Below are 6000 nucleotides of genomic sequence, written 5' to 3'. Positions count from 1 at the left end.
TTATATACTAATATATAATTATAATTAGTTTAAATGTTGTTATAAATCTTTTATGTAATGGTAACATTTGAACATGTTCTGCAAAATTAACCCGTTAACGGGTTGATAGATATAAATAATTATGCAAGTGATAGACAGAAACGCAATAGAATTTAGAATATTTTATTTTAGCATGCAAGAGGAATTTTTCAATAATATGATAATATACCACTTTCGTAACTGTTTTTAATTTTTTAAACGCTTGATTTCAAATAAATGGCATTAAACATTTTTAATATTTAAGCTCAGAATCGTTCCAAACAAGCATTTTTATCATTTCGAACATTTGAGCTGTTTATAAAAAAATTATTTTTCCCAAATTATACAATTTTAAGCACTTTTCAATTTACAGCATAAGGTTTAATGATTCGAACGCCTGTAAAATACTTTAAGCGTTCTGAACCACTAAGGTAAAAAGAAAAATGAATAACTATTTTTTTTTTAAATTAAGGAAAATATTTCCTGCTATTGTGCATGTTAATCGATTAATCCTGTAAATCCCTGATATATGAAAATGTTGATTTATTTCTGCATATTTCAAAAACAATATTTTCATATCAACTCTTACAATATATGTTGCAATTTTTGAATCAAAGTTTTAAATTTTGTGAATTTAAGTTATAAATTCTTTAACATATTTACTAATACATCCTTTGAAATAAAGTTCAACATTTTGAATAACCCATATCAAATTATTTTTTTTTATTTCTTATATTTAACTATCTATTATTAAATACGTCTTTTTATTTGTTTTCTTAGAATAAATATGTCCTCTAGTTTAGGAATTCCTACTTCAATTTATCTAAAAACTTTCTATAATTTATCTATTTTCTATAATTTATCTAAAAACTATCTTAAAATTTTCACTTAGCGTATTAGCGATGTTGTGTTAGAAATTCTTCATAAAATGTTTAATGTTTCTTTCTTTTGATAAAAACATTATTTTAACATTAACATTTCCTTTAAGCTTTCAGGTTAACTTTTCGTAAAGATGTTATTTTCCTAAATATTTTGAAACATTTAATATTAACTTTTCCTTACATATTTCAAACATTTTATTGGTGAATTATCCTTGCGATTGCAAATAGAACCGAATGTTTAAATACAGTTCTCCCTACACAAATACTAGGGCTTCTTCAACAAAGCCCCATCTAAATGTTAATATACCCTTGTACTTCTTCCTCAATCACTCCCATTCGTTAGGAGAATCCATTGTAAAGGAAAAACCAATCGAACAGAATAAAAGATGCAATATCAATTTATCAGTCCCTATTGTTGTACTTATCCAGCTTCCTCAGTATAGCCAGGACGGTTAACACGACAGGCATTTCCTCTCACGGCGCTCTTCTTCTAAGAATTCGATTAACAGCGAACAAAAACCAAAGAAAGGAATAAATCTTTTCTGGGCAATAAAAGAATCAGCATCTGTTACGAACCCAACAATGCAATCAGCGTCGAAAAAAAACAAATATCTTGCCAATCGGTTATCTTAGAAGCTGGAGACCTAATCGCGCTTCCTCGTCATTCAGAACAACATCCTATTTTCGCGGAAGATGTTCTAGAATCGGAAGTTGATATCCCCATGCTTCCCGTGTTCATGCTTAATGCATGCAGCAGCAGCAGCAGCTTTGCTGTGGAAGGGACTAAATGATCTAATGCTATCGTTAGACGCTTCCATCACGCCAACTGGTTATTTAGATGAAACATGAAAGGACTCGTAAGTTGAATTTAATTTCTGAAACTCAGATAAAGGGTTTTTGTAGAGTAGATTTCTAGAAGCGTGTTGATAAGAAGTATGATTAGATGTGAGTTCTTGAATACGTTAGTACATGAGGTGAATTTTTCTGCATTCTCTTTTAACTACCATGCAGCTGAGGAATAAAGAAATTAACCATCCTCCTATATGCTATTGATATCTTTTGCATTGCCTTTTAACTATACTAAATTTTCTTTTCAACAGGTGGTTAGATAATTTTCTCTAAATATTAAAATTAAAATATTTAATTTCCAACTCCTAACGTTTTTTTAAATTGTTTAGTTAATGATTTATTTAATAAATTATTTATTTAATTAACTAATTATGCCATAATTTAAAACTGGTTTTAAAAGTTGGAAATTTGTCTGCAAATGAAAAGTACACGGCTAATTTCTTCAAAACATTGAATTTTTTTAAATGAATTTTTATAATAACTTTTGAAAAATTAAATACTTGCATTTTGAGAAGGAAAGATTTTGGAAATGTGTTATGTTTTTTTAAAGTTTTATTTTTATCAATTGTTTAGAATTGTTAATGAATTTCAATAAATAAATATTGAGAACTTTCAATAGGTGGTTAGATAATTTTCTCTAAATATTAAAATTAAAATATTTAATTTCGAACTCCTAACATTTTATTAAATTCTTTAGTTAATGATTTATTTAATAAATTGTTTATTTAATTAACTAATTATTCTATAATTTAAAACTGGTTTTAAAAGCTTGAAATTCGCATGCAAATGAAAAGTACAGGACTAATTTCTTCAAAATATTGAATTTGAGAAAATTTTTGAAATGAATTTTTATAATAACTTTTGAAAAATTAAATAATTGCATTCTGAGAAGCAAAGAGTTTGGAAATGCGTTAGGTCTTTTAAAGTTTTATTTTTATAAATTGTTTAGAATTGTTAATGAATTTCAATAAATAAATATAGAGAACTTCCAAGAAATAACTCGCTATTATAATTCATTAAATAATAGTTCGGGATAATATTAAAACATATTGTTTGCTTGAAAAACGAAATAAAAATTGTATTCTAATATTATAAGCTAAAAATTATTTTGATTATTGACAGTGGCAAAATATGAATTTGACGCTATTTGTGTTAATTACTGTGCCTTCGGAACAAAATTTAACTGAAAGTTTGAATGCAAAAAATAATAAAACATTGGTATCTGAATTTTGATAAGAAAAAAAAATTAATTTAAATAAATATTTATTCCAAGATGATAGCAGTTTATAGCATTAGGCCTTCAAAAATAATTGTTTTCCTTAAATCACTTATCAAACAATTTTACTTATAAGGATTAAACCGTCTGTATGTCTTTAAGGCGAAAGTCAATTTCAAACTGATGATCAATATTTTACCATTTCTATTTCGAATTAAGAAAATTTTCTTTTAAATGATTTTTTAATGAAAATAAACTATCTATTTGAAGAGTATGCTGACATTTTCCGTTACTGAAGATCTAACTGAAGAAGAATTTCCAGTCATTCTAGAAAAATGGTACTTAAAAAGCTATGTAATTTCTTCGTCATGATGAAATCTCTACTATTAAATGATGAAATTCATTACAGCTTTATTTTTAAAAATAATAATAATAACCAATTCAAAACTTAAATTCGAACTCGCCAGTTTGAATTAGCTCGAATACAAAATTCCAAGAATTATAAATTATTGACAAATGAAACTTTCTCACAATATCCCCTGTTAAATGAAGGTTACATGTTGTAAACATTAATTTGCGCTGAAGAAATCGATGGTAATTATTCCCCGCCTTCATTAAACTCTATTTAAAGGAAATATAAACTGTGATTTTTTTTCAAATACATTTTCTAATTTTAGTTTGAATTCAATTAATAAAATTGGATTCAATTTTCAATTTTTATTTGTTTAAAAATTGCAGAATATAAACAAAAAAAATGATGAAATTCTAAAATACAAGAATTATAAATAAGGAAAATTGAAAGAAAATAACTACTGTTGTGCAAAACTTCATACCATTCTGACACAGTAATTTTGAAGAATATGAATTCAAAAACGCACAGCTTGTCGGACAGTCATTTAATGTATATATTGTTGAATAACTAAGATGAAAATATCATTAAAATGAAATAGAAAATAAATCAGAAATTTGTATATTATTTTAAGTTTAATTTAGCTAGTAATACAACAAATTTTAAAGAATAAAAAAAGTAATGAAAAAATGCAGAGAAACACCAAAGAATATAATCAGCAAACAAGTTAGATTTATCTGACTTTCGAAGGTAATTGTTATTATTCATAATATATATATATATTATGAATCCTTGTTATATATATATATATAACAAGGATTTTAAATACCATGATTGTGGTATATTTGAGGATATTCTTAATTTATAAAATAACAGTAAAAAAAACGATACAAAAATAGTGATAAAAATGTTTTCTATAAGTTAGTTCAACGATATAGAGTCGATTCAATTCTAAAAATATATTTGAGCAAAACTTTGAATGGACAAAGCATAAATATAAAATTGCAAATGCAATAATTTCCAGGGGCAAAATTTTAATATATTGTTAGTTTTAAAAATAAAATGGAAATTAAAAAATTACTAAGCGATCTAAATATATTTTCGATTCTGTCAACTGAAATGTAGCAAATGTTTAACAGTTAATAATTTTCTTCGGGAAAAGTTGATCAATGGAAATTATATCAAAAATGATGTTTCAAAAATGTTTTTTTTTTATTTTCTATTATTCTATTATTTAATTTTTTAGGATAGCCAGATATTTTTCAATCTAAGCAACATATAAAGAAACTTATAATAAAATATTTCTGTACTTCAAAAATAGTTTTGTTTTACGGAATGAATATAAAAATTGGTTTTTTGTTTACGGAAACAAATTTATAAAGAAATGAACATAAAAATATATTCTTCTATATTATCATACAGTTTTTCTAGCTAAGCAAAGGCAAAGTAAAGTTTAAATAATGAAAAAAATAAACAAAAATAAAAAATCTGAAAATTTCATCTAGTGATATTGGAGAATTCCTTTTCAGGCCACAGAAAGTTCGCCGTAATAATTGCGAATTTCTTCGCTAATTTTATAGATAACTTCATAAGCCTTTTCCACAATGTTTTCATTAGCGTACATTCTCCCCTAATTTTGTTTTTGTAATTTCTGCCTTCTTCAGCTGGATGCACTGTAATTCGTCTCACTAAGTTCAGCATTATCCCTTTACTATAGGTACACGTTACTTCCTTGGTTATATGAGATACCGTTTTGAATTTAAAGGGCTCCAAAGGACTTTACCAATCACCCTATATTCATTACACATATTTTGTTAACAATTTCATACTTTTTTTTATTGATTTTGTTATGATTCGCATTTAAATGAATTATACAGAAGACTAATTAAATTTATTTATTACATAATTATTGAGAGAATTAATATGATTTTTAGCAACAATAAAATATCCTGAAAACAGCAAATTTGGTGTTTTAATTTTTCATTAGCTTTAATGATCAAATTAAATAGTATTTGTCATTCCCAGATGGTACTAAATGTTGCCAATTTACGATATTGTATTCTTGTGTTGTGATTATTGTTAATAATTTTCAATGTAAAGATAGAATTTTGTTTTAAAGTATCTATGCTTGAACATAACTGCAGCGATCAGCATTTTAAAACAATTTTATCCATTTAAAATCATGAAATCATAAGATTATTAATCTTTTCATTCTGCAAACAATTCTGATTCAGATAACAATTCATTTACTATAAATTATTTGAATGGCTTTCACTGAGATTCTACGCTTGTCTTAAAAATTAAAAAAATATATATCAAACGATAACTAATATGTAGCTAGAAAACAAATTAAAATAATTCCAAAATTGTTTATTAAATGCTATTATTGACCTGAAATATTTCCTGCAGACAGATGAAAAGGTCACTTTAGCTTTATGCATTTCAACTCAGAAGATTCTATGGCTTTCACTGGAATGTTAACCAAACATCAATCTTCCGGAATGATTACAGCATTTCGAAAATCTGAGCTGACCGTCTAGACACTTTTATAGATTCTCACAATGACGCCGTAAGTTAAATAGGACCATATAATGGATATCAAACACGGCTGCTTCCCTACATTAGAAGTTTTCTGATAACATATCTTTTACATCTGCTATAAATGAACGGTAAAAATAATCTTTCCA

At 25.8% G+C, this 6000-nt stretch overlaps 1 long non-coding RNA gene across 2 annotated transcripts in view; it reads left to right on the top strand.

The window, feature by feature from the left end:
* Positions 1-1593: 1593 nt before the first annotated feature.
* LOC129971980 (uncharacterized) overlaps positions 1594-6000 on the top strand; it is a 40026-nt gene continuing 35619 nt past the window's right edge. Inside the window, exon 1 of one of the 2 annotated variants that reach the window (XR_008784827.1) lies at positions 1594-1756. This is a non-coding gene — a long non-coding RNA (uncharacterized LOC129971980). The remainder of the gene's footprint in view (positions 1757-6000) is intronic. The other variant, XR_008784828.1, reaches the window with a different exon arrangement.

This window comes from Argiope bruennichi, chromosome 1 (genome assembly GCF_947563725.1).
Source record: "Argiope bruennichi chromosome 1, qqArgBrue1.1, whole genome shotgun sequence".
Taxonomy (NCBI): Eukaryota; Metazoa; Arthropoda; class Arachnida; order Araneae; family Araneidae; genus Argiope; species Argiope bruennichi.
This window is presented reverse-complemented; position numbering and strand designations above follow the sequence as displayed.